Raw genomic sequence first — 27253 nt, forward strand, 5'->3', positions numbered from 1 at the left:
AGTCATAAAGAGTTAGACACGACTGAGAGAGTTTCACTTTCACTTGGGCTTCCCTGGTGGCTCAGATGATAAAGAGTATGCCTGTAATGCAGGAGACCCAGGTTCAATCCCTGGGTTGGGAAGATCCCCTGAAGAAAATGGCAATCCACTCCAGTATCCATGTCTGGGAAATCCCATGGATGGAGGAGCTTGCCATGGGCTCACAAAGAGTCAGACACAATTGAGCAACTTTCACTTTCTTTCACTTTCCTTTGGGACAGATTAGTTTGATCTCCTTGCAGTCCAAGGGACTCTCAAGAGTCTTTTCCAACACAATTTGAAAGCATCTATTCTTTGGAGCTCAGCCTTCTTTATGGTTCAAATTTCACATACATACATGACTACTAGAAAAACCATAGCTTTGACTATACGACTTTTGTCGGCAAAGTAGTATCTCTGTTTTTTGATACACTAAGTTTGTCCTAGCTTTTCTTCCAGGGAGCAAGTGTCTTTTAATTTCATCACTGCAGCCACTGTCTGCAGTGATTTTCAAGTCCAAGAAAATAAAGTCTGTCACTGTTTTCATTGTTTTCCCATCTATTTGCCATGAAGTAATAGAACTGGATGTCATGATCTTTTTTTGAATGTTGAGTTTTAAGCCAGCTTTTTCACTCTCCTCTTTCACCTTCATCAAGAGGATCTGTAGTTCCTCTTCACTTTCTGCCATAAGGGTAGTGTCATCTGTGTATCTGAGGTTATTAATATTTCTCCTGGCAATCTTGATTCCATCTTGTGTTTCATCCATCCTGGCATTTTGCATGATGTACTTTGCAGAGGAGTTAAATAAGCAGAGTGACAATATGCAGCCTTGACATACTTCTTTCCCAATTTGGAATCAGTTTGTTGTACCATGACTGGTTCTAACTGCTGCTTTTTGACCTACAGAAAGATTTCCCAGGAGGCAGTTAAGGTGGTCTGGTATTCATATCTCTTGAAGAGTTTTCCACAGTTTGCTGTGATTTATACAGTCAACAGCTTTTGCATAGTCAGTGAAGCAGAAGCAGTTTTTTTTTTTTTTTTTTCTGGAAGTCTCTTGCTTTTCTAGATCCAGTGGATGTTGGCAACTTGATCTCTGGTTGCTCTGCCTTTTCAAAATCCACTTGTACATCTGAAAGTTCTTGGATTTCACACTATTGAAGCCTGCTGAAGGATTTTGAGCATCACAATGCTAGCATGTGAAATGAGTGCAATTGTGCAGTAATTTGAACATTCTTTGGCATTGCCCTTCTTTGGAATTGGAATGAAAACTGACCTTTTCCAGTTGTGAACAATCCCTCATTCTCACTGCATTTTTAGCAATTATCTTTGTAATTATGTTTTTTGTTTGCTTCACATATTTTGACTTTTATTAGCTAAATTTTACACTTGCATGTGTGCATGCATGTGTATGTGCTAAGTTGCTTCAGTCATGTCCAACTCTTTTGCGACTCCATGGACTGTTGGCCACCAGTCTCTTCTGTCCAGGGGATTCTCCAGGCAAGAGTACTGGAATGAGTTCTCATTTCCTCTTCCAGGGGATCTTCACATCCCAGGGACCAAAGCCACATCTCCTCCGTCTCTTGCACTGTAGGTAGGTTTGTACCCACTGAGCCAGCTCGGAAACTTACACTTGTGTCGTTATAATGTTTGCAGTAATTTAATATTTTATTTAATTGTATGTATTTTCTTCATTTTGATACTTAATAATATCAGTAATTCTATTACTAATATTATTTGATTACTTTATTATTTTTTATTCTTTTTATTGCTTTATTCTAATATTATTTTTTATTTTATTACTAATATTATTATTATTACTAAGATTATTTTACTAATATTAATACAACTCATTCAGCATTATTTGGTTTATATTTTTTAACCTGAGGTATATGTGGGCGGGTAGGTATGTATGTGTGTATGTATCACCTATCTGCCTGTCCATGTATCTTATATTCCATGTCTTTAAATGTTTATCATTTTGATTTGGATTTGTCTTTAGTAATTTGAATATTAGGTAATTTACATCTTATTTCAGTTTTTATTTACCTTTATTAAATATCATGGTGTTTGTATTTATTATCGCTAATGTAGTATTAATAATTTATACATCTTACCTTGTATGACTATCACTCTTTTTCCATATAGTTTTTCTCCTAATGGATTGATCAAGTTTTCTTTTTTCTTTTACTTGTTACCTAGTCCACTCTACGCTAAAGATTTGGAATGTCTACATCTATCATTTTTCTTTTCATGTTTATCTTTTAAAAATACATGCAGAATTTTCTTAAAGGTGAAAATCTAACTAGTATCTAGTCTCTACAGTCAAAATCTTTAAATCTGTTCATTATGTCCTGTGACCCTCATGAGGGGTTTCCCAGGTAGCACTGGTGGTAAAGAACCCTCCTGTCAATGCAGTAGACATGAGAGATGTGGGTTTGACCACTGGGTCTGGCAGATCCCCTGGAGTAGGCACGGCAACCCCCTCCAGTATTCTCGCTTGGAGAATCCCATGGACAGGAGAGTTTTGTACACTACAGTCCATGGGATCACAAAGAGTCAGACATTCCTGAAGTGACTACGCATTCATGCAGCCTCATAAGGGTGCATATTACATTAATGACATCATTTTCCACCTCCAGAATTAATCTTTTAAAATTCCTCTATACTGAGCAATTTATTTTCTCCAAATTTCTTCTGAAATTTTATTCCTTCTATCTGGATTCATTGTTGCTTTTGTTGAAGTGCCATCTTTAGCAGTTCATGTAGTTCAGTTGTCTTAGTGCTTTATGCTGATTTTTACTGAAAATTGTTTGTTTGCATTTAAATCAAACTAGAGGTTATTTGGGTATTTGACTCTAAGTTGGTAACATTTTGTATGAGCACTCTAAAGACATTATTTTATATTTTTTTGGCTTACATTTTTTCTTTTAAGAAATATTCTATCAGTCTCCTAATCTGCATTTTCTTTGGAGCTGCCTTTAACTTGATTTCTTCTGTCCTACCTGACTGTTGACACTCGTTTGCATTTACTATTGTTGCCCAAAACCATGTTTCCTTAGCCTGAGGACTCAGGTTTTTCATTATTTCTTAAATATTATTTTAATATTACTTCTTCCCTAGCCTCTCCATCTAGAGTCTTTATTATATGCTTCAAGTCTTCTGTTCCTTCTTTTTAAAAGACTCTGTAGCATGATCATTTGAATCAAGTAATCTCATTTTTTCAAACTCTTCCAAATTTCCCAGAGAACTTGGATCTAAAACACAGATCTTGGCTATGAATTGCAAGTCAGGGTCTGGTTATTTGCTCATTTGCACACTTCATCTCTCCTCACATCTCTTTCTCTACTTACCTTCAAGCATGACAATCTCAATCACACAGATTTAAAATGAGAAAGACATTACCAGAAACATCAATTTTGGACTAAATTAAATGTGTTACAAGTAGAGAAGACTATAGTTACTCAATAGAAGTAGTTATTTAATGTCTGGAGGAGGGCATGGCAACCCACTCCAGTATTCTTGCCTGGAGAATCTCCAAGGACAAGAGAGCCTGGTCCATGGGGGTCGCAAAGAGTCAGACACGACTGAGCAACTAAGCACAGGACAGCACAGCACACATACCACAGTTATTTAATGATTGATACTTAATTTGGAAGATGAATTAATTAAACAATAAACTAATAAACTGCAGAAATTACATAAGATGTCATGTTTTATCTTTTTGGTCATGAATAGCACCTTGTACATTTTAAGCGCTCAATACTGACTCAGAGAAATGTAATTGATTTTGATAGAATAGAATTTTTAACGAAAACTGTCTGTAGGTAGCAGGAAACGTGAGAATTTTAAAGGCCACAAATGTAGTTACTACAGGAAAATTCACTAAGCTTTGTGCATTTTTTAAATTGAAATAGAGCTAACATTCTGTAAGTGCAAGGTATGTATCATTAAACTTTGAATTTTCCCAAAATATTCGACTAGTAAGTGTAATATTATGAGAAAAGCAAATAAAAATCAAAATAGATCAGTCTTTGAGATGAGATAGACTTACCTTACTTTCTTTTCTATAGAAAATAATGAAATTTATATTATCCCATAGTTCAAACTTCGCTGCATAAACTGTACTGCAATTACCATAAAAACGTACAGTGCCTAATAAAAGTGAATCCATTGTTTGGAATAAAACTTGCCTTTTATTGAAGTCAGAGTCATCACATTTCTTCTACCAAACTTCTTGAATAATAAGGATTTCTACTTTCTTTAATGTTCTGAGAATTTTCTTTCTGAATAATATAAAGGCTTATATTATCATGCAGAGGAAAAGGTATAGGCTTCTATTGTGAATGTGCTGCAATATTCCATTTAAATGAAGTTGATTCAGCACAAGTTCTCTAGATACTAGCAATTTTAGTTTGAATAAATGTAAAATGTTTGCCTGGGTTGAGGCTCACATTATATACAAGCTTTCTATCATGAGAGAACTTCTTGGGAATTTTTTTTTTTACAATACATTTGGAAAGAAAGACTGAATAAAAAGATATTATTACTTTTTTTTTCTTTTGTGGATGTGATATAAATATATTTAAATACAACTTTGGTGATTAATAAATAGTAGTCATGGATTCAAGAGGCTTCTATTGTTTAATACTTTAAGCCCTCACATTTTTGTATAAAATTAATTTGAGTTTTGAATATGTGTAAGGGTTTATAAAGTCATTAAATTCAGAATATTTTGAACACTTCTTTATGTGGTATCATTCAAACCCATATAAATTATTAAATCTAATGCCTAATTATTTATTTAGCATAATAATAAAAATGATTGGGATGTTTTGAAAGCAATTTTTTCTCATTACTGAATATAACCAACTTCATCCACATTGAGACATGAATATCTAAAAACACTAATGTATGGAATGCAGTGAATATAAGTAAAAAGAAAATCACAAGAGTATGTTTTAAAAATAATAAAGTGAGAATGAGATCTCTCATACAAAAATCTATTTCTTTAAGGGGAAATTTACCTGTTTCAAATCCCACATTAGGTTGAAAGTTTAATACTAGATAAGACATACTCTGTGTTAAATATTTTTTAATCCCACTAGTGGTATTATATATAGTGCCAGCTGAAACATGAACTTTTGTGTCAGAAATTTCAAAAGTTCACTAATTACATGAATTTTAGTAAGTTAATCTCCCCCTGATCAACTATACATCCTTAAATTTAATAAAAATATTAGTACTATTTCAAAGGATTGTTGTGGAGTTTCATTGAGATAATATTTATAAACACAAAACAACACTATGTACAGATTAAATAGTACCTCCTAATATTTTTTTTTAAATCCACTCTGTCAGTTTATTCTTGGAAAAGGCATACAATTAGTCCATATTACATACATCAAGAAAAATAAGAGGGAGAAAGTTGAATTGTGTAAATCTGAGAGCCTCAGAGGGAATACTGAGTTGTTATGTATTTCAAAGTAGGAAAATGCTCGTAGCAGGCTCTGCTGTTCTCATATAGAAAAGAGAACTCTGCTTCTGTTTATGGGGACCTCTGTGGTCAATTAAACATATACTCCAATGTTTCCCTTCTTGTGAAATTAAATATGACCACATTGCAGAGCACTTGGCAATGGTAAGTGTTGGAAGCAGTCTTTCCTATAGCCTCATTAAAAGACAGCTTTCACTTATTTTTTCCTTCTTCCATCTTCACGTCTGAAAATATAGCAGTCATTACAGAGAGGCAACATATATTGAGACAGCCTGGAACCTGGGACCTGGGACTCTACTACAACACATACACCTGGACACAAGTCTCCTCAAACTAACTACAGAGAAACTATAGCAGACTAAAAGTAATTGTGGGTATGGGCAGTTGGGACAAATTGTGGACAATATATAAAAGGACCAAGAAGCCCAGCTGCCACTTCTAAAATGCCAAGAGCAAAAGTGGGGCACTGAATATGCTCCTGCATTGAACACCACCAAAGGAGTGGGCAAACCACCTAGGTCATCCCACTGGCCTGACCCCTGGACACCTGGACACCTGGACACCTGGACACACCTTGCTCTCATCCGATATAGGGAACCAGCTCATCCCCATTTGGAGAGTGACTGCATGAGCAAGGAAACCCGTTACATATTCTTGCCCACTGCTGTGTCAAGGGCCCCAATAAAGCCTTGTCTGAATTTCGTGTCTGGCCTCTAATCAATTTCTATTGATTAAGAAAGTCAAGAACCCTGGTCAGTAACAGTATTAAGATGGAAAATTACAATACAAATGCTGGACAAAAGATGAAATCTGAGTCCTTGTTAAGACAAAGTGGCAGAGATGAACTATCTATAGCTAGACCTCATTTTATGGTAGTAAAGCATATATCTCTGTGATAAAGCCACTGTAAAAGTTCCTTTCATCTTGTACAGTTAAAAGTAACCTGAACTGACACAAAACTGATGGATGAAGAAAACAGTAAAGGTGCAAAGATACCCCATCCATACCAAAAATGTAACCTTTTGTTTTATTAACAGTACTCTGGGGACTTCTCTGACAGTACCATGGTTAAGACGTCACCTTGCAATGCAGCGGGTATGGATTCGATCCCTGGTGGGAGAGCTAAGATCCCACAGGCTTTGTGGCCAAAAAATTAAACAAACAAACAAACAAACAAACATAAAACAGAAGCAATATTGTAACAAATTCAATAAAGACTTTAAAATGGTCCTCGTTTAAAAAAAAAAAAAGTACTATTTCATCCTTACGATCTTCCTTTGTCATTTGAAATTATTTCTATTGTTTTCTCTAACATCTTAGTCATCTCTTTTCCATCTTCTTTACTGCTTTACTGTCTACTTGATCATTCAGGTTTACAGCAGACAGTTATTGAAGTAGCCCACAATGTATTATGTGTCCCTGTCTCCATACTCATGTATAGCTTCTTCCCAGATCAGCTGTGATTGACCATGTGACTTTCTTTGGCCAAATATTTTAGCAAATATCATTCAAGCAGAAGCTTGAAAAATATGGGCATTGAAATCATCTCTTTTTTTGATTTTGGAATCACATTCCCATGTAAAGAATCCCAAGCTAGCCTGATCAAAATGTGTGGCCTGGGAAGTAGCTAGGACCAACTCTCAATCAAATTAATAAGGTTATTTTAAAACATCTAGACCAAGACACAGTGCTGAGTAATCTCATCTGAAACCAGCCAAAAGAACACCTAGCTAAACTCAATACAAATTGTTGACATGGATGAAAGCAAACAAAATTACTGTTAATTTTAAACTATTTAATTTGGGTGTTGTTTACTACACAGAAACAGGTAATACAAGTTGCATAAATGTTTTTGATGTTCTTCCATTATATGGCTATATTCTCTTGCCATCACTCCCAGATAGATATCATCAAATTATACTTCTCATTCAATCCTCCAGACCCTCACTTCCAGTCCTCTTTTCAGTATCCCTTCTAAGAGAATATTACCTATGTGGGGACTTCAAGCTAAACAGTTTTGTTGTTTTTGTTGTTGTTCAGTCACTCTGTTGTGTCCAACTCTTTGCAACCCCATGAACTGCAATATGCAAGGCTTCCCAGTCCTTCACTATCTCCCATAGTTTGAAAAACTCATGTCCATTGAGTTGACGATACCATCCACCCTTCTCATCCTGTGTCACCACCATCTCCTCCTCCCTTCAATCCTTCCCAGTACCAGGACATTTTCCAGTGAGTTTGCTCTTTGTTATCAGGTGGCCAAAATATTGGAGCTTCAGTTCCAGCATCAGTCTTTCCAAAGACTACTCAGGGTTGATTTCCTTTAGGATTGACTGGTTTGATATTGCTGTCCAAGGGACTTTCAAGAGTCTTTTCCAGAACTGCAGTTCCAAAGCATCAATTTTTTGGCACTCAGCCTTCTTTGTGCTCCAACTCTCACATCTGTACATGACTACTGGAAAAACCACAGCTTTAAGCATATGGACCTTTTTGGGCAAAGTGATGTCTCTGCTTTTTAATACACTGTGTAGATTTGTCATAGCTTTTCTTCTAAGGAGCAACATGATAGCCGCTGGTCCAGCAAAAATCCTAAGAAGTGAATAAATCCTGAACAGTTAATAATCTGTTCTCATGAGCTGCTACATGATAGCTGTAGCATAACACTTTCTGCAGAGCCCTTCATTTCTCTGACAGAATGCCCAGTGCCCTGTTAATGTAATGAGGTCCCACAGTGCTCGGTCCATTTCTTTCCTCTTCACTGTTGTATTTTTAGTGGTGCCACAGTGCTCAACTTACATAATGCAACTTATAAAAATGTATTAAGTGAAAGAAAGAAGGAATACATGAATGTTGATGTTTCCCTGCTTTCCAGGGCAGCACCAAGGGCTAGAGAGTGTCTGAAATTAAACATCTCCATCCTTCTGTTCTGTAAGACTCACATAAAAACACTTGGGGAAGATGTTGAAATGTATTTGTGTAGGTTGAAAATGCATAGCTGGTGAGTTTGATTTGACCTGTGTTGAAAAACACTATTTTAAATTATGTATCCTGGGTATATACATATTAGTCAAAAAGAGGTGGCATTGAGAAGACATTTAAAACAGTTTTTAAACCACATTATGCAAAGGCCATGCCTGCATTAATGTTGAAACAAGTAAGCTTCACAGATACTCAATTGCACACCTAGTTAACTGGCAAAGAAGAAATTGGAAGTAAATGATGATGGATGCATAACCCAGTCTTTTTCAACTGCTCTATCATTTGTAGTCTGAAGTATTTGAAATAAAGTGATGTTGATTACTGTAAAAAAGTTACTTAAACAAGCTATAATTTTCTGAAGATTGACTATAGAATAGGAAGTCAACAGGAAATTCAATGAATAAAAGCACATCTTAGAAACTTTGGGAGAATAATTCCAACATAATTGCACATGGTCTGAGCTCCCATGAAGTTGATGCTGAGATATTAGTGCCTGTGCATGCAAGTTAAATGATACAGTTTCTTTCATAAACAGTTAAAATATTATTTACTAAATAACCATACTTTCAGGCTTCTAAGATGAGTATTAAAAGTTTTGGGTCTCTGAAACTCATTTGCAATAAGTAAAACAATTGAATTATAATTTAACTGGTAGCATTTGATTCCATCTTAGTAAAGACTCAAAAATAATGGCATTATTAATGTGATAAACTACAGCAATGGTGTTATTCCATAGCAGATACCATTTTGCAAATGGGAGATAAAAATATAAAAAGTCATTTTTTTCAAAATCCTGACCTGGAACAGCAAAACTAAAAAGTCAAAGGTAATAAATATTATATTAGACTTAAAATTGTAAGGTCAAGAGGACTAAAAATATTATTACAGTGCTTAAAATATTTGGTGTTTCCATTGTGGTGTTTTCTAAATACTCTAAGTATTTGGTGTTTCCAATATGATTCTAAGGCATCAGAGTAAGTATTCACAAAAACGTGTTTGTATTGTGGATGCAAAAAAATTAACATCACTTAATTGGTTTTGTACACCATCCAATTTTACAAGGATTAAGTCGTAATCCACTACATCCCTGAACACAGTGCAGACTGAAAGGATTTCAGGGTGAAAAACAAGATGAGACACTCTGTACTTTGGAAGAGCATGAACTTAGGTGGTTAGATGGATACCTCAGGAACAATTTGAATGTCCCCTGATATTTGTGTATTCCCATATTAAAAATATAATAGAAGGTGCTAAAATCATTAACATGAATGTCTGTTCTTTGTTTCAACAGTAATCTTTTATCAACATGTATGTTTGATTGCATACATTTCCAAGTCAAAGATCATATATATACTGGCTTCTCCCCTAGTTCTTCAGAGCAGTTTCCTCAATGCTGAGTAGTTATCTTCCAGGCTACAGTCCTCAGCAAGAACCTGAATAAAACAAACTCACAACTCTTCTGCTGGATTTTTTTCTAAGTAGACAATGCATATAATCAATCAACATTCTACAATTTTTTTTTTTTTTGCCACAAATTTTCTAAAGGCTTATCTTACAGAGAAAGAGAAAACAAGTCTGAAATTAAGTTGATGTTCAAAAGCATGAGCATGAGCAACTAAGATAAATAATATTTTTAAAAAATGTGGTCCACAAATCATATCCATAACAATTGCCTGGCAAGCCTGTTAAAAATGAAGATTCTTTGACTGTGACCCAAACCTACAGACACAAAATTTATGGATAGAAACTCAAACTCTTTATTTTCAACAAGCTTTTCAGCATGTTTTATGCATACTAAAGTTTGAAAGAAATATTTTGTAGGAAAGGAAAAAAAAAGATTATCCAAAAAATATAATAAACATAGGATGTTACACCATAATTTTAGTCATTCACTAAGCTGTGTCTGACTCTCTGTGACCCCAAAGATGGCAACATGCCAGGCTTACTTGTCCTTTGCTGTCTCCTGGAGTTTGCTCTAACTCATGTCCATTGAGTTGATGATGCTAGGAAATTGTTAATAATAAGTATGCTGAATAGGCACTTAAAATTGTAATGCTTTCCTATGGAAATCTATTTAAAATGTGGATATATTTCAACTGAGTCATGAATAATTGTTCACTGAAAGAGTGGTGGTACAGAGAGCTATGTAATATTCAACTGTATGTATTGTTGATAAATCTAATGTAACACTATATTTCATTCCCACTGAGTAAAGTTGAAAATTCTAATATAAATTGCCTTTTTTTAGGAAGATTTACATATACTTCACATATTTTATCCAGTTTACAGCCTATGCATTTTGTCAATATGAAGTTATCTAGAGCACCAAAATTTCATTAGAAAAATTAACAGCTATAATATTTGTCATATTTTAAAAACAAAATTATAGTCATAAATTAGAGTATTTTATATACACATATATTTGTTGTCTAAAACTAAATATTAGCAATAAAGTTATAGTTAACTTATTAACATCAATTAATGTGCTAACTTGAAACCAGAGAACTATTAATATATGTGTTTCTTAAATAAACAATATAGTAGTACATCAAAAAACATAATTTAAAAATTGAAATTTGTCTTCAGTTAATCAATTACATTTTGCTTAACTACAAGATTATTGTCTGAATTAGAACAAATAGCCCTGATTTTCTTTACTCATCCTCAATTGTTTGCTATTTTGTTGTAGTAAATAGATAATCATTATTATTTACATACACCATTGAAATATTTCAATAAGAATTTGAATATCCAGCACATTTTGGAGAAAATGCAATCAAAAGTAATTTTTATATGAATTGATTATTTTTAAATACAAATTTAATCTTTTCTTTACCTAACTGCATATGTTACTATTTTAAGTTTTAGTAGGGGAGAAAATATTTAATGCACATGCTATAAGACTTCTCTACAATTCAGAAGATTTAAATTAGCATAGAAAAGAGTCAAGAAAACAAAAATAAAAACCAAGTGAGGAAAATAAAACATCTCTAGTCTACTTTTCTTGAGTGAAAAATTATTGGTACCACATATATGTTGGTACAATATATCTCTCATTTTCCTGACCAGCTTCCAGGAAGAGAATATCTTCTCAGGTCAAGATTATACAAAGGTTACATATTAGCTATGAATTGGTTCAGACAACTTTCTAACCATTTAAAATTGCTCCAAAATACATAAAAGCCATGGTTGTTCAAGGGAAAGCTCTTTTCTAAGTTTGCTATGTTCTTGATTTATGAAGTAGAGTAGCTAAAAGGATGTTTACATTTAAACAAAATGAGTCTTTTTTTAATCTTGAACTTATTTAGTAGAATTCTTACAAGAACAAGCCTACAAATAAAAGAAAAATGACAGACATAAGTAAATATTGTTACACTTAAATAAATATGTCTTTTTTGATACTTAAAAGAAATTGATTTAATATAAATTAGGACTAAAGCAAGTGCCAAAGTCATTTTTGCAAAATTATGCTTTTGTTGATTGTCTTTTTCTTATATTTGCAATGGTAATTTTCTTATATTGTGTTAGTTATAAATATGTATACAAATATACATGTACAAACACACAGAAAGGAAAGCACTAGAGTCTTGTTATTTTACATTTAAACTTTCTATGAAAAGATATTTTTCTCTTTTCTTATCATCAGAAAATCTCACACATCTATACTGTAATTACCACACTGAACAAATTTTGCCTCTCTATGGAGAATTCTGTTTTGTCATAGCAGATAAAATAGATCCTTGAGCTTTTAGCAATTGTCATAACACTCTAGTCTTGCATGTCATTTGGATGAATATTCATGCCAAAAATTTAAGTTAAAATTTATTTTTTTTAAAAAACCTCAAAGTATATTTTATATTTCATTTCCGGTTTTCCACTACAAAGATGGAAAAAATCTTATTTTGTGTCAAAAATAATAAAATAAAAAATACATTTTACATGTTACTTCTCTCTGGTTGTAACTGACTCCATGCAGTCACTCCAAAGTTGATTTATGAGAAAATGATACCGTTGAACTGTGAAAGGAAAAATTACACCAGATGGAGTTAAATAGCTAAGGAAGACCTTGTCATGACTATTACAATAAGGAAGAAGAATTGAACTCAATTCCATTAAATAAAGAGAAGAACTTTTAAGTTCCTGGGTACAGTAGTGAAAAAAATACTGGAGGACCTTAGAAAAGAGTTTGGTCACTGTGGTTAGGTCATCTGCATGTGCTAACTAGTGCTTGGGGAAAGCTAAGCTCCTTCAGGCAGATAGCAGCCCTATGTTTCTTGATGACTGCATTTCAAGGCGATGGCTCCCAGGTACTTGAGAGAAATTTTAGCAAGTTATAAAACTGGCCAAAGGACTGGAGGTTTACATCTTAAAAGGGTGGAGAAATAATTTACAATAAAATGTTGTCTTAGACAATGATTTAAAAAAAGGGAGGGAAGGGTCCAGGGTCACGAAGAAGCCTATGTAAAGTTTAGTCAAGCAGGCAATCACGGCTACAATAGGAGAGAGGTCTCTAGTCTACACTGCAGGTTCATTTAAGTGCTACCTATGGTTTCTCCAACAATCATGTACAGATTGGAGAGGTGGTCCATAAGGAAGGCTGAGCACTGAAGAACTGATGCTTTTGAAGACTAGAGCAGTGGTGCTAGAGAAGACTCTTGAGAATTCCTTGGACAGCAAGGAGATCAAATCAGTCAACCCTAAAAGAAACAAACCTGACTATTGATTGGAAAGACTGTTGCTGAAGCTGAAGCTCCAATACTTCTGTTATCTGATGTGAAGAGCTGGCTCACTGGAAAAGACCTTGTTGCTGGGAAAGATTGAAGATGGGAGGAAAAGGCAGTGGCAGAGGATGACATGGTTAGGAAGCATCATTGACTCAACGGACAGGAATTTGAGCAAACTCTGGGAGATAGTGGAGGATGGAGGAGCCTGATGTGCTACAGTCTATGGGGTCACAAAGAATTGGATACAGTTTAGCAACTGAATAACAACAAATAATACTGGAGGGAAATGTATCCATAAGATAGGTTGGATGCCTTATCCTTGAGGTCCATTCCTCCACTGTTTTGCCTTTTAAGTCAAATAGTTTGTCTTCTCCAAGAAACTTTAAAGTACTACCTCCACTCTTCCCCAGTCTGACTTAGACAGACTTTGTCTGTTCCCAGGTAATCCAGCAGTATCTCTTTCAAAATACGTGTCATCAGAGATTTAATTTGGGGAGGCAATTTTGTCTTCCCCATCACACTTCAGCCATTTCTAGGACAAGATGTTGTGATTTTTTATCTCTGTTATCCAAGAAACAAGCTAAGTGTCACAAATAGTCAGTACATAATGAACACTGCTAAATAACAGGAACATATTTATTTCAAAGTAAATAGTTTAAAGTCAGCTGGGGCTTTGCAGGTGGCACTAGTGGTAAAGAACCCACCTTCCAATGCAGGAGACTTAAGAGACAAGGTTTCAATCCCTATCCCTGGATCTGGAAGATCCCCTGGAGGAAAGCAAGGCAATCCACTCCAGGATTCTTGCCTGGAGAATCCCATGAAGAGAGGGGCCTGGTGGACTGCGGTCCATGGGGTCGCAAGGAGTAGGACATGACTGAATCAACTTAGCACACATAGGATAAAGAGAATCATCGATGGACAAAAGGTTATACAAAGTCCCTTAAATCTTGAATCTTAAAGCATTTATTCTGTTTCTTTGAGCAGTAAGGCCAACCCTATTAGAGAGCATTATAAATGAAAAATATGCAAATTAAAAAAATAGCCCAGATTTAATGGGGATTATAACAAAATCGAATATGAGCTTAACTTTGAATTTCTTGGCTTTTATGTTTAACTTAAATCCAAGATACCATTTGAAAGTTAGTATCTTTTGGAATGCAAATCAGCACCAATACTGCTGAGCATAGTGAAAATGAATGAAAATGATAGCAGAAAAAACTTTACAAATTATACAGAATCCTGTTTTAAATCCTTTTTTATGTTTTATTATTATTATAATTAATGGCATACAGACTAAATCTTACTTATCAACAGTAAATGACAAACAAGATTTTTCCATTGCATTTATTAATTGCAGACAATCACAAATTTGAAAGCTGATTTTAATTTTAAATAATTATTAAATCTTTCATTAATAACATGTAGAAGCCCAAATGATTATTTTTAATAACTATTTTTCATGAAATTTCACTTTCTTCTCAGATGTTGTATTGTAGTCTTTCAAAGTAAACATAAATGTTTTTAAAATACAGAGTTGATTTAAAGCTTTCTTTTATTTCCAAAAGTATTTTCTGAATATTTAACTTCAATAAGACCAAATTCAGACAATGAGGCTATCCTCTGACATGATCATTAATTTACATAGTTTTATTTTAGAAAGAAATTAACTTTTTATAAATGTCTGGTTTTAAAATTATAAAAAAAATATATCATTTGAAAAAATATCATACTAGAAAGAGAGAGACAATGAGAGAAACAGATATAAAATGTATCCAAAACTCTATAGTTACAGACATAAGCCATATATCTTCCCTAGGTTTCGGTTTTGGACTGTTTGCATTCACAAATATTTCCTAAGACATTAAAATTTGTAGATTTCAACATTTTAATGGCTTCATATTTTTCCATATAATAAATAAATAATGCCTATGAAATGAGTCCATTATTTTCAGAATTCATGTGGTTAACAGGAAATTGTTACTATGCTTCCACTAAGTGTATGCTAAAACTTACATAATCAGTGACTAGCAAGTTCATTTCAGCTTAGTTCAGTCGCTCAGTCGTGTCCGACTCTTTGCAACCTCATGAATCGCAGCAAGCCAGGCCTCTCTGTCCATCACCAACTCCCGGAGTTCACTCAGACTCACGTCTGTGGAGTCAGTGATGCCAACCAACCATCTCATCCTCTGTCATCCCCTTCTCCTCCTGCCCCCAATCCCTTCCAGCACCATCTTTTCCAATGAGTCAACTCTTTGCAAGAGGTGGCCAAAGTAGTGGAGTTTCAGCTTTAGCATCATTCCTTCCAAAGAACACCCAGGGCTGATCTCCTTCAGAATGGACTGGTTGGATCTCCTTGCAGTCCAAGGGACTCTCAAGAGTCTTCTCCAACACCACAGTTCAAAAGCATCAATTCTTCAACACTCAGCTTTCTTCACAGTCCAACTCTCACATCCATACATGACCACTGGAAAAACCATAGCCTTGACTAGATGGACCATAGTCGGCAAAGTAATGTCTCTGCTTTTCAATATGTTATCTAGGTAGGTCATAACTTTTCTTCCAAGGAGTAAGTGTCTTTTAATTTCATGGCTGCAGTCACCATCTGCAGTGATTTTGGAGCCCAAAAAATAAAGTCTGACACTGTTTCCACTCTTTCCCCATCTATTTCCCATGAAGTGATGGGACAAGAGGCCATGATCTTCATTTTCTGAATGTTGACTTTAAGCTAATTTTTTCACTCTCCTCTTTCACTTTCATCAAGAGGCTTTTTAGTTCCTCTTCACTTTCTGCCATAAGGGTGGTGTCATCTGCATACCTGAGGTTATTGATATTTCTCCCAGCAATCTTGATTCCAGCTTGTGTTTCTTCCAGTCCAGCCTTTCTCTTGATGTACACTGCATATAAGTTAAATAAGCAAGGTGACAATAAACAGCCTTGACATACTCCTTTTCCTATTTGGAACCAGTCTGTTGTTCCATGTCCAGTTCTAACTGTTGCTTCCTCACCTGCATACAGATTTCTCAAGAGGCAGGTTAGGTGGTTTGGTATTCCCATCTCTTTCAGAAGTTTCCACAGTTTATTGTGATCCACACAGTCAAAGGCTTTGGCATAGTCAATAAAGCAGAAATAGATGTTTTTCTGGAACTCTCTTGTTTTTTCCATGATGCAGAGGATGTTGGCAATTTGATTTCTGGTTCCTCTGTCTTTTCTAAAACCAGCTTGAACATCAGGGAGTTCATGGTTCACATATTGCTGAAGCCTGGCTTGGAGAATTTTGAGCATTACTTTACTAGTGTGTGAGATGAATGCGGTTGTGTTGTAGTTTGAGCATTCTTTGGCATTGCCTTTCTTTGGGATTGGAATGAAAACTGACCTTTTGCAGTCCTATGGCCACTGCTGAGTTTTCCAAATTTGTTGGCATATAGAGTGCAGCACTTTCACAGCATCATGTTTCAGGATTTGAAATAGCTCTACTGGCATTCCATCACCTCCACTAGCTTTGTTCATAGTGATGCTTTCTAAGGCCCACTTGACTTCACATTCCAGGATGTCTGGCTCTAGATTGGTGACCACACCATCATGATAATCTGGGTTGTGAAGATCTTTTTTGTACAGTTCTTCTGTGTATTCTTGCCACCTCTTCTTAATATCTTCTGCTTCTGTTAGGTCCATACCATTTCTGTCCTTTATCAAGTCCATCTTTTCATGAAATGTTCCCTTGGTATCTCTAATTTTCTTGAAGTGATCTCTAGTCTTTCCCATTCGTTATTTTCCTCTATTTATTTGCAATGATTGCTGAGGAAGGCTTTCTTATCTCCTCTTGCTATTCTTTGGAACTCTGCATTCAGATGCTTATATCTTTCCTTTTCTCCTTTGCTTTTCTCCTCTCTTCTTTTCACAGCTATTTGTAAGGCCTCCCCAGGCAGCCATTTTGCTTTTTTTGCATTTCTTTTCCATGGGGATGGTCTTGATCCCTGTTTCCTGTACAATGTCACAAACCTCCATCCATAGTTCATCAGGCAGTCTATCAGATCTAGGCCCTTAAAACTATTTCTCACTTCCACTGTATAATCATAAGGGATTTGATTTAGGTCATACCTGAATGGGCTAGTGGTTTTCCCTACTTTATTCAATTTCAGTCTCAATTTGGCAATAAGGAGTTCATGATCTGAGCCACAGTCAGCTCCTGGTCTTGGTTTTGCTTACTGTATAGAGCTTCTCCATCTTTGACTGCAAAGAATATAATCAATCTGATTTTGGTGTTGACCATCTGGTGATGTCCATGTGTAGAGTCTTATCTTGTGTTGTTGGAAGAGGGTGTTTGCTATGACCAGTGCATTTTCTTGGCAGAACTCTATTAGTCTTTGTCCTGCTTCATTTTGTATTCCAAGGTGGCTTTGCCTGTTACTCCAGGTGTTTCTTGACTTCCTACTTTTGCATTCCAGTCCCCTATAATGAAAAGGACATCTTTTTTTGGTGTTAGTCCTAAAAGGTCTTGTAGGTCTTCATAGAACTGTTCAACTTCAGCTTCTTCAGCATTACTGATTGTGGCATAGACTTGGATTACTGTGACATTGACTGGTTTGCCTTGAAAATGAACAGAGATCGTTCTGTCGTTTTTGAGATTGCATCCAAGTACTGCATTTCAGACTCTTTTATTGACCGTAATGGCTACTCCATTTCTTCTGAGGGATTCCTGCTGCAGTAGCAGATATAATGGTCATCTGAGTTAAATTCACCCATTCCAGTCCATTTTAGTTGGCTGATTCCTAGAATGTTACATTCACTCTTGCCATCTCTTGTTTGACCACTTCCAATTTGCCTTGATTCATGGACATAACATTTCAGGTTCCTATGCAATATTGCTCTTTACAGCATTGGACCTTGCTTCTGTCACCAGTCACATCCACAGCTGGGTATTGTTGTTGCTGTGGCTCCATCCCTTCATTCTTTCTGGAGTTATTTCTCCACTGATCTCCAGTAGCATGTTGGGCACCTACTGACCTGGGAAGTTCCTCCTTCAGTATCCTATCATTTTTCCTTTTCATACTGTTCATGGGGTTCTCAAGGCAAGAATACTGAAGTGGTTTTCCATTCCCTTCTCCAGTGGACCACATTCTGTCAGACCTCTCCACCATGTCCCACCTGTCTTGGGTTGCCCCACGGGCATGGCTTAGTTTCATTGAGTTAGACAAGGCTGTGGTCCTAGTGCGATTAGATTGACTAGTTTTCTGTGAGTATGGTTTCAGTGTGTCTGCCCTCTGATGCCCTCCTGCAACACCTACCATTTTCCTTGGGTTTCTCTTACCTAGGTTGTGGGGTATCTCTTCACAACTGCTCCAGCAAAGCACAACCTCTGCAGAGGTTGAATCCTGTGCTGCTGCAGCTGCTGACCTTCGACACACACTGAAGAGAGTTCAGGGTGGAGAGTAAAGCACTCTGTGCTCCAGGGAAACTAGTGGAACAGGTCTTTAGATGCTTAGATATTTTCAGGAACTGATTTCATGATCCTTACCTTGGATGAAGGGTATCTCCTCACCGCTGACCTTCAACATGGGATAACTCCTCTAGGCCCTCCTACACCCGTGCAGCCACCATTCCTTGGCCGCCACCCCTGACCTCAGATGTGGAGTAACTCCTCTTGGCTGCCGTCCTTCAGGCATGGGGTCTTCCCTGCTTTTGGCCCTGATCTTGGATGAGGGGTGTCTTCTCCTGGCCACCTCTGACCTCAGACTCAGGGTAGCTCCTCTCGGCCACCACCCCTGGCCTCGGACGTGGGGTGATGGAGGAGTTCAATTCAATCAAGAACTTATTTTATAAAATTTTTTCGGCTAATCGCAAGGAGGTGATGTCACCATGAAGGGAATTAGTGCTTTTCTAGATATGAGGACAAGAAAGGATTGGGATCATGAAATCAGTTCCTGAAAATATCTAAGCATCTAAAGACCTGTTCCACTAGTTTCCCTGGAGCACAGAGTGCTTTACTCTCCACCCTGAACTCTCTTCAGTGTGTGTCGAAGGTCAGCAGCTGCAGCAGCACAGGATTCAACCTCTGCAGAGGCAGGTGGCAAATGCCTTTGGCAAGTGCTAATTTGTAGCTGATATTGTGAAAGAATTCGGAGATGAAGCCAATAAGTTAAGAAAGGAGAGTTTATTTAACCAAGGATATGCTCTGGTGCTAGCTCTTTGTCCAGCCAGTTAAGAGGGATGTACAACACCCATAGCATATTCATGTTAATGTATGGCAAAACCCACTACAATACTGTAAAGTAATTAGCCTCCAATAAAAATAAATAAATTAATTTTTAAAAAAGTAGGATGTACAAATGAAGGGGCAAGATATTTACTGGGTGTGTTGCATGAAGGGGGAACCTCTTCCAGGGCCCAAAACTGGGCTCTTGTCTAACACTCAGAAATGAATTGTCTAAGGAGACACGTGCTGACAAAGGAAGAGATTTTATTGGGAAAGGGCACCCAGGTGGAGAGCAGTAGGGTAAGGGAACCCAGGAGAACAGCTCTGTCACATGACTTGCAGTCTCAGGTTTTATGCTGATGGGATAACCTCAGCAAACGTTATCCTCCATGGTGAAACCCTCACCATTTGAGGGTTTGATAACCCTCAGCAAACATTATCTTCAATGGTGAAAAATTGAAGGCATTTCCCCTAAAGTCAGGAACAAGACAAGGGTGCCCACTTTCACCACTACTATTCAAGATAGTTTTGGAAGTTTTGGCCACAGCAATCAGAGCAGAAAAAGAAATAAAAGGAATCCAAATTGGAAAAGAAAAAGTAAAACTCTCACTGTTTGCAGATGATATGATCCTCTACATAGAAAACCCTAACCACTCCACCAGAAAATTACTAGAGCTAATCAATGAATATAGTAAAGTTGCAAGATATAAAATCAACACACAGAAATCCCTTGCATTCCTATACACTAACAATGAGAAAACAAAAATAGAAATTAAGGGAACAATTCCATTCACCGTTGCAATGAAAAGAATAAAATACTTAAGAATATATCTACCTAAAGAAACAAAGACCCATATATAGAATACTATAAAACACTGGAGAAAGAAATCAAAGCGGACACTAATAGATGGAGAAATATACCATATTCATGGATTGGAAGAATCAATATAGTGAAAATGAGTATACTACCCAAAGCAATCTCTAGATTAAATGCAATCCCTATCAAGCTACCAATGGTATTTTTCACAGAACTAGAACAAAAATTTCACAATTTGTATGGAAATACAAAAAACCTCAAATAGCCTAAGCAATCTTGAGAAAGAAGAATGGAACTGGAGGAATCAATCTGCCTGACTTCAGGCTCTACTACTAAGCCACAGTTATCAAGACAGTATGGTACTGGCACAAAGAAAGAAATATAGATCAATGGAACAAAATAAAAAGACCAGAGATAAAATCACATACCTATGGACACCTTATCTTTGACAAAGGAGGCAAGAATATACAATGGAGTAAAGACAATCTCTTTAACAAGTGGTGCTGGGAAAACTGGTCATCCACTTGTAAAAGAAAGAAACTAGAACACTTTTTAACACCATACACAAAAATAAACTCAAAATGGATTAAAGATCTAAACGTAAGACCAGAAACTATAAAACTCCTAGAGGAGAACATAGGCAAAACACTCTCCGACATAAATCACAGCAGGATCCTCTATGACCCACCTCTCAGAATATTGGAAAGAAAAGCAAAAATAAACAAATGAGACCTAATTAAACTTAAAAGCTTCTACACAACAAAAGAAACTATAAGCAAGGTGAAAAGACAGCCTTCAGAATGGGAGAAAATAATGGCAAATGAAGCAACTGACAAACAACTAATATCAAAAATATACAAGCAACTCCTGCAGCTCAATTCCAGAAAAATAAATGACCTAATCAAAAAATGGGCCAAAGAACTAAATAGACATTTCTCCAAAGAAGACATACAGATGGCTAACAAACACGTGAAAAGATGCTCAACATCACTCATTGTCAGAGAAATGCAAATCAAAACCACAATGAGGTACCATTTCACACCAGTCAGAATGGCTGCAATCCAAAAGTCTACAAGCAATAAATGCTAGAGAGGGTGTGATGAAAAGGGAACCCTCCTACACTGTTGGTGGGGATGCAAACTAGTACAGCCACTGTGGAGAACAGTGTGGAGATTCCTTAAAAAACTGGAAATTGAACTGCCATATGACCCAGCAATCTCACTTCTGGGCATACACACCGAGGAAACCAGAATTGAAAGAGACACATGTACCCTAATGTTCGCAGCACTGTTTATAATAGCCATGACATGGAAGCAACCTAGATATCCATAAGCAGATGAATGGATAAGAAAGCTGTGGTACATATACACAATGAAATATTATTCAGCCATTAAAAAGAATACATTTGAATCAGTTCTAATGAGGTGGATGAAACTGGAGCCTATTATACCGAGTGAAGTAAGCTAGAAAGAAAAATACCAATACAGTATACTAGCACATATATATGGAATTTAGAAAGAAGATAATGATAACCCTGTATGCGAGACAGCAAAAGAGACACAGATGAATAGAACAGTCTTTTGGACTCTGTGGGAGAGGGCGAGGGCAGGATGATATGGGAGAATGGCATTGAAATGTGTAAATTATCATATGTTAAACGAAACACCATTCCAGTTTTGATGCATGATATAGGGTGCTCAGGCTGGTGCACTGGGATGACCCAGAAGGATGGGATTGGCAGGGAGGTGGGAGGGGGGTTCAGGATGGAGAACACATGTACACTCATGGAGGATTCAAGTCAATGTATGGCAAATCCAATACAATACTGTAAAGTTAAATAAATAAATCAATTTTTAAAAGTAAATTAAAAAATTAAAAGATTAGCAATTAAAAAAAAAAAAAGAAATATGACCTTATTAGGAAAAGGTCTTCAGTTTTACAAAATACCTCCAAAAAGAGCCAGCCTTTGAAGGGGTGTATTAATCTCTTTATTTGTAGCCATTCACTGGTAAGCAGGGTCAGATTATCTCTCTTATGAGCTGATCAAAGGCTCTTTATTTTTGTTGCAGAAACCAGTACTTGAGGAACTAAGCTCCATACTCTTAGAATTGGAGAACTCAGGTTTGTTACGCTGGTGGGCCCAGAGGAGTTAACACTCCAAGCTCTGAGCCCCAAACAAAGGGATTACAAAGTTTTTATAGACAGTCTATAGTGGGCAACACTAGCTTTTAATAGGCTGGTTTAAACTAAAGGGTTTTGCTCATGCAGGAACAGCAATCAAGATGGGGAGGCAGATGCCTGACCCTTACACAGATAGGCATGATTAAGCAGGTTTGCAGGGGCTGGGCGATTGCAAAGAGCAGGACAAGGATTGGTGAGATAACTTCAGTTCCTAGTATTGCAAGTCCCCAATTTCTGAGACTACGTGACCTATGTGATCCAGATTTTGCAAGGGGCAAGGTGAGTTACAGAGGCAGAAGCAGGTAAAATTTTAACTTTTCCTCTTCAGTTTAACAGTCAGGGAGAGGAGCAGGGTCCTTTGTGTGCGTCTATTAGTCCCTCAGTCATGTCTGACTCTTTGAGACCCCATGGACTGTAGCCCCCCAGGCTCCTCTGTCCATGGGACTCTCCAGGCCAGAATACTAGAGTGAGTTGCCATGCCTTTCTCCAGGAGATCTTCCCAACCCAGGCATTGAACCCAGGACTCCTGCATTGCAGGCACATTCCTTACTATTTGAGCTACGGTGGAAGAGGGTCCTTTGAGGCAGGCCATTATGTATGACTGAAAAACAAAAGCAACTAAAAGTCAAAGAAACAGTTCCAATGTGGAATCAGAATTGGCTTCTTCTCTGCAACATGCATACATATTTTTGAGTATTTTTTGTGTCTTAAAATATTAAATTTATCACACATTTTCTGAGCAGGTCCTAAATTCATGTGGTCCTATTGTAACTTTTCTAAATAACCACAAAAATCATTAACAATGGTGAAAGTGGTGCACCCTTGTCTTGTTCCTGACTTTAGGGGAAATGCTTTCAATTTTTCACCATTGAGGATAATGTTTGCTGAAGGTTTGTCATATATAGCTTTTATTATGTTGAGGTATGTTCCTTCTATTCCTGCTTTCTGGAGGGCTTTTTATCATAAATGGATGTTGAATTTTGTCAAATGCTTTCTTTGCATCTATTGAGATAATCATATAGTGTTTATTTTTCAATTTGTTAATGTGGTGCATTACATTAATTGATTTGCGGTACTGAAGAATCCTTGCATCCCTGGGATAAAGCCCACTTGGTCATGATGTATGATCTTTTTAATATGTTGTTGGATTCTGTTTGATAGAATTTTGTTAAGGACTTTTGCATCTATGTTCATCAGTGATATTGACCTGTAGATTCCTTTTTTTGTGGCATCATTGTCAGGTTTTGGTATTAGGATGATAGTGGCCTTATAGAGTGAGTTTGGAAGTTTACCTTCCTCTGCAATTTTCTGGAAGAGTTTGAGTAGGATAGGTGTTAGTTCTTCTCTAAATTTTTAGTAGAATTCAGCTGTGAAGCCGTCTGGTCCTGGGCTTTTGTTTGTTGGAAGATTTCTGATTACAGTTTCAATTTCCGTGCTTGTGATGGGTCTGTTAAGATTTTCTATTTCTTCCTGGTTCAATTTTGGAAAGTTGTACTTTTCTAAAAGAATTTGTCCATTTATTCCAAGTTGTCCATTTTTATTGTTATATAATTGCTGATAGTAGTCTCCTATGATCCTTTGTATTTCTGTGTTGTCTGTTGTGATCTCTCCATTTTCATTTCTAATTTTATTGATTTAATTTTTCTCCCTTTGTTTTTTGATGAGTCTGGCTAATGGTTTGTCAATTTTATTTAATTTCTCAAAGAACCAGCTTTTGGCTTTGTTGATTTTTGCTATGGTCTCTTTTGTTTCTTTTGCATTTATTTCTGCCCTAATTTTTAAGAGTGCTTTCCTTCTGCTAACTCTAGGATTCTTCATTTCTTCCTTTTCAAGTTGCTTTAGGTGTAGAGTTAGGTTATTTATTTGTCTTTTTTCTTGTTTCTTGAGGTATGCCTGTATTGCTATGAACCTTCCCTTTAGCACTACTTTTAGAGTGTCCCACAGGTTTTGAATTGTTGTGTTTCATTTTCATTCGTTTCTATGCATATTTTGATTTTTTTTTTCCTTCTGTGATTTGTTGGTTATTCAGCAACGTGTTGTTCAGCCTCCATATGCTGGAATTTTTCATAGTTTTTCTCCTGTAATTGCGATCTAATCTTCCTGCATTGTGGTCAGAAAAGATGCTTGGAATGATTTCATTTTTTTAAACTTACCAAGGCTAGATTTGTAGTCTGGCCCAGGATGTGATCTATCCTGGAAAAGGTTCGGTGTGCACTTGAGAAAAAGGTGAAATTCGTTGTTTGGGGGTGAAATGTCCTATAGATATTAATTAGGTCTAACTGGTCTATTGTATCTTCTAAGGTTTATGTTTCCTTGTTAATTTTCTGTTTAGTTGATCTATCCATTGGTGTGAGTAGGGTATTAAAGTCTCCCACTATTATTGAGTTTTTGTTAATTTCCCCTTTCATACTTGTTAGCCTTTGTCTTACATATTGCGGTGTTCCTCTGTTGGGTGCATATATATTTATAATTATTATATCTTCTTCTTGGATCGATCCTTTGATCATTATGTAGTGTCCCCCTTTGTCTCTTTTCACAGCCTTTGTTTTAGAGTCTATTTTATCTGATATGAGTATTGCTACTCCTGCTTTCTTTTGGTCTCTGTTCGTGCGGAATCTTTTTCCAGCCCTTCACTTTCAGTCTGTATGTGTCCCTTGTTTTGAGAAGGGTCTGTTGTAGACAACATATATAGGGGTATTGTTTTTGTATCCATTCAGCCAGTCTTTGTGTTTTGGTTGGGGCATTTAACCCATTTAAGTTTTAGGTAATTATTGATAAGTATGATCCCATTGCCATTTCCTTTATTGTTTTGGGTTAGATTATACACCGTTTTTGTGTTTCCTGTCTAGAGAATATCCTTTAGGATTTGTTGGAGAGCTGGTTTGGTGGTGCTGAATTCTCTCAGCTTTTGCTTGTCTGTAAAGCTTTTGATTTCTCCTTCATATTTGAATGAGATCCTTGCTGGGTTCAGTAATCTGGGCTGTAGGTTATTTTCTCTCATCAGTTTAAGTATGTCCTGCCATTCCTTCCTGGCCTGAAGATTTTCTATTGAAAGATCAGCTGTTATCCTTATGGGAATCCCCTTGTGTGTTATTTGTTGTTTTTCCCTTGCTGCTTTTAATATTTGTTCTTTGTGTTTGATCTTTGTTAATTTGATTAATATGTGTCTTGGGGTGTTTAGCTTTGGGTTTATCCCATTTGGGACTCTCTGGATTTCTTGGACTTGGGTGATTATTTCCTTCTCCATTTTAGGGACGTTTTCAACTATTATCTCCTCAAGTATTTTCTCATGGTCCTTCTTTTTGTCTTCTTCTTCTAGGATTCCTATGATTCGAATGTTGGGGCATTTAACATTGTCCCAGAGGTTTCTGAGATTGTCCTCGTTTCTTTTAATCTGTTTTTCTTTTTCCCTCTCTGATTCATTTATTTCTACCATTCTATCTTCTACCTCACTAATCCTATCTTCTGCCTCCATTATTTTTGTTCCCTCCAGAGTGTTTTTTTATATCATTTATTGCATTATTCATTATATACTGACTCTTGTTCATTTCTTCTAGGTCCTTGTTAAACCTTTCTTGCATCTTCTCAATCCTTGTCTCCAGGCTATTTATCTGTGATTCCATTTTGTTTTCAAGATTTTGGATCATTTTCATTATCATTATTCGGAATTCTTTATCAGGTAGATTTCCTATCGCTTCCTCTTTTGTTTGGCTTGGTGGGCATTTATCCTGTTCCTTTACCTGCTGGGTGTTCCTCTATCTTTTCATCTTGTTAATATTGCTTTGTTTAGGGTGGCCTTTCTGTATTCTGCCAGTTTGTGGAGTTCTCTTTATTCTGGAGGTTCCTCGCTGTGGGTGAGTTTGTACAGGTGGCTTGTCAAGGTTTCCTGGTTAGGGAAGCTCGTGTCGGTGTTCTGGTGGGTAGAGCTGGATTTCTTCTCTCTGGAGTGCAATGAAGTGTCCAGTAATGAGTTATGAGATGTCAGTGGGTTTGGAGTGACTTTGGACAGCCTGTATATTGACGGTCAGGGCTGTGTTCCTGTGTTGCTGGAGAATTTGCATTATATGCCTTGCTCTAGACCTTGTTGGCCCTTGGGTGATGCTTGGTTTCACTGTAGGTATGGAGGCATTTGATGAGCTCCTGTTGATTAATGTTCCCTGGAGTCAGGAGTTCTCTGGTGTTCTCAAGATTTGGACTTAAGCCTCCTGCTTCTGGTTTTTCATCTTATTTTTACAGTAGCCTCAAGACTTCTCCATCTATACAGCACCATTGATAAAGCATCTAGGTTAAAGATGAAAAGTTTTTCCACAATGAGGGACACCCAGAGAGGTTCACAGAGTTACATGGAGAAGAGGGAGGAGGGAGATAAAAGTGACCAGGATGAGGTGAGGCGGAATCAAAAGAGAAGAGAGCAAGCTAGCCAGTAATCACTTCCTTATGTGCACTCCACAGTCTGGACTGCTCAGAGATGTTCACGGAGTTATACAGAGAAGAGAAGAGAAGATGGAGGAAGAAGACAGAGGTGGCCAGGAGGATAAAGGGGGGAATTAAAAGGGGAGAGACAGATCCAGCCAGTGATCAGTTCCCCAAGTGTTTTTCACCATCCAGAACACACAAAGAGATTCACAGAGTTGGGTAGAGAAGAGAAGCACAAGGGAGGAGATAGAGGTGACCTGGTGGAGAAAAAAGAGAGTCCAAAGAGGGAGAGAGCAGTCAAGCTAGTAATCTTGCTTCCAAGTAAAAATGGGTACTGAAGATTGGGTTCTTAAAGGTACAAAATTGATAGCAAACACCAAAAAGCAAAGATTAAAAATCTAGAGTAGAGGTTGGATTTTTAAAAATACAATATT

Source organism: Ovis canadensis, chromosome 16, assembly GCF_042477335.2.
Source record: "Ovis canadensis isolate MfBH-ARS-UI-01 breed Bighorn chromosome 16, ARS-UI_OviCan_v2, whole genome shotgun sequence".
NCBI lineage: Eukaryota > Metazoa > Chordata > Mammalia > Artiodactyla > Bovidae > Ovis > Ovis canadensis.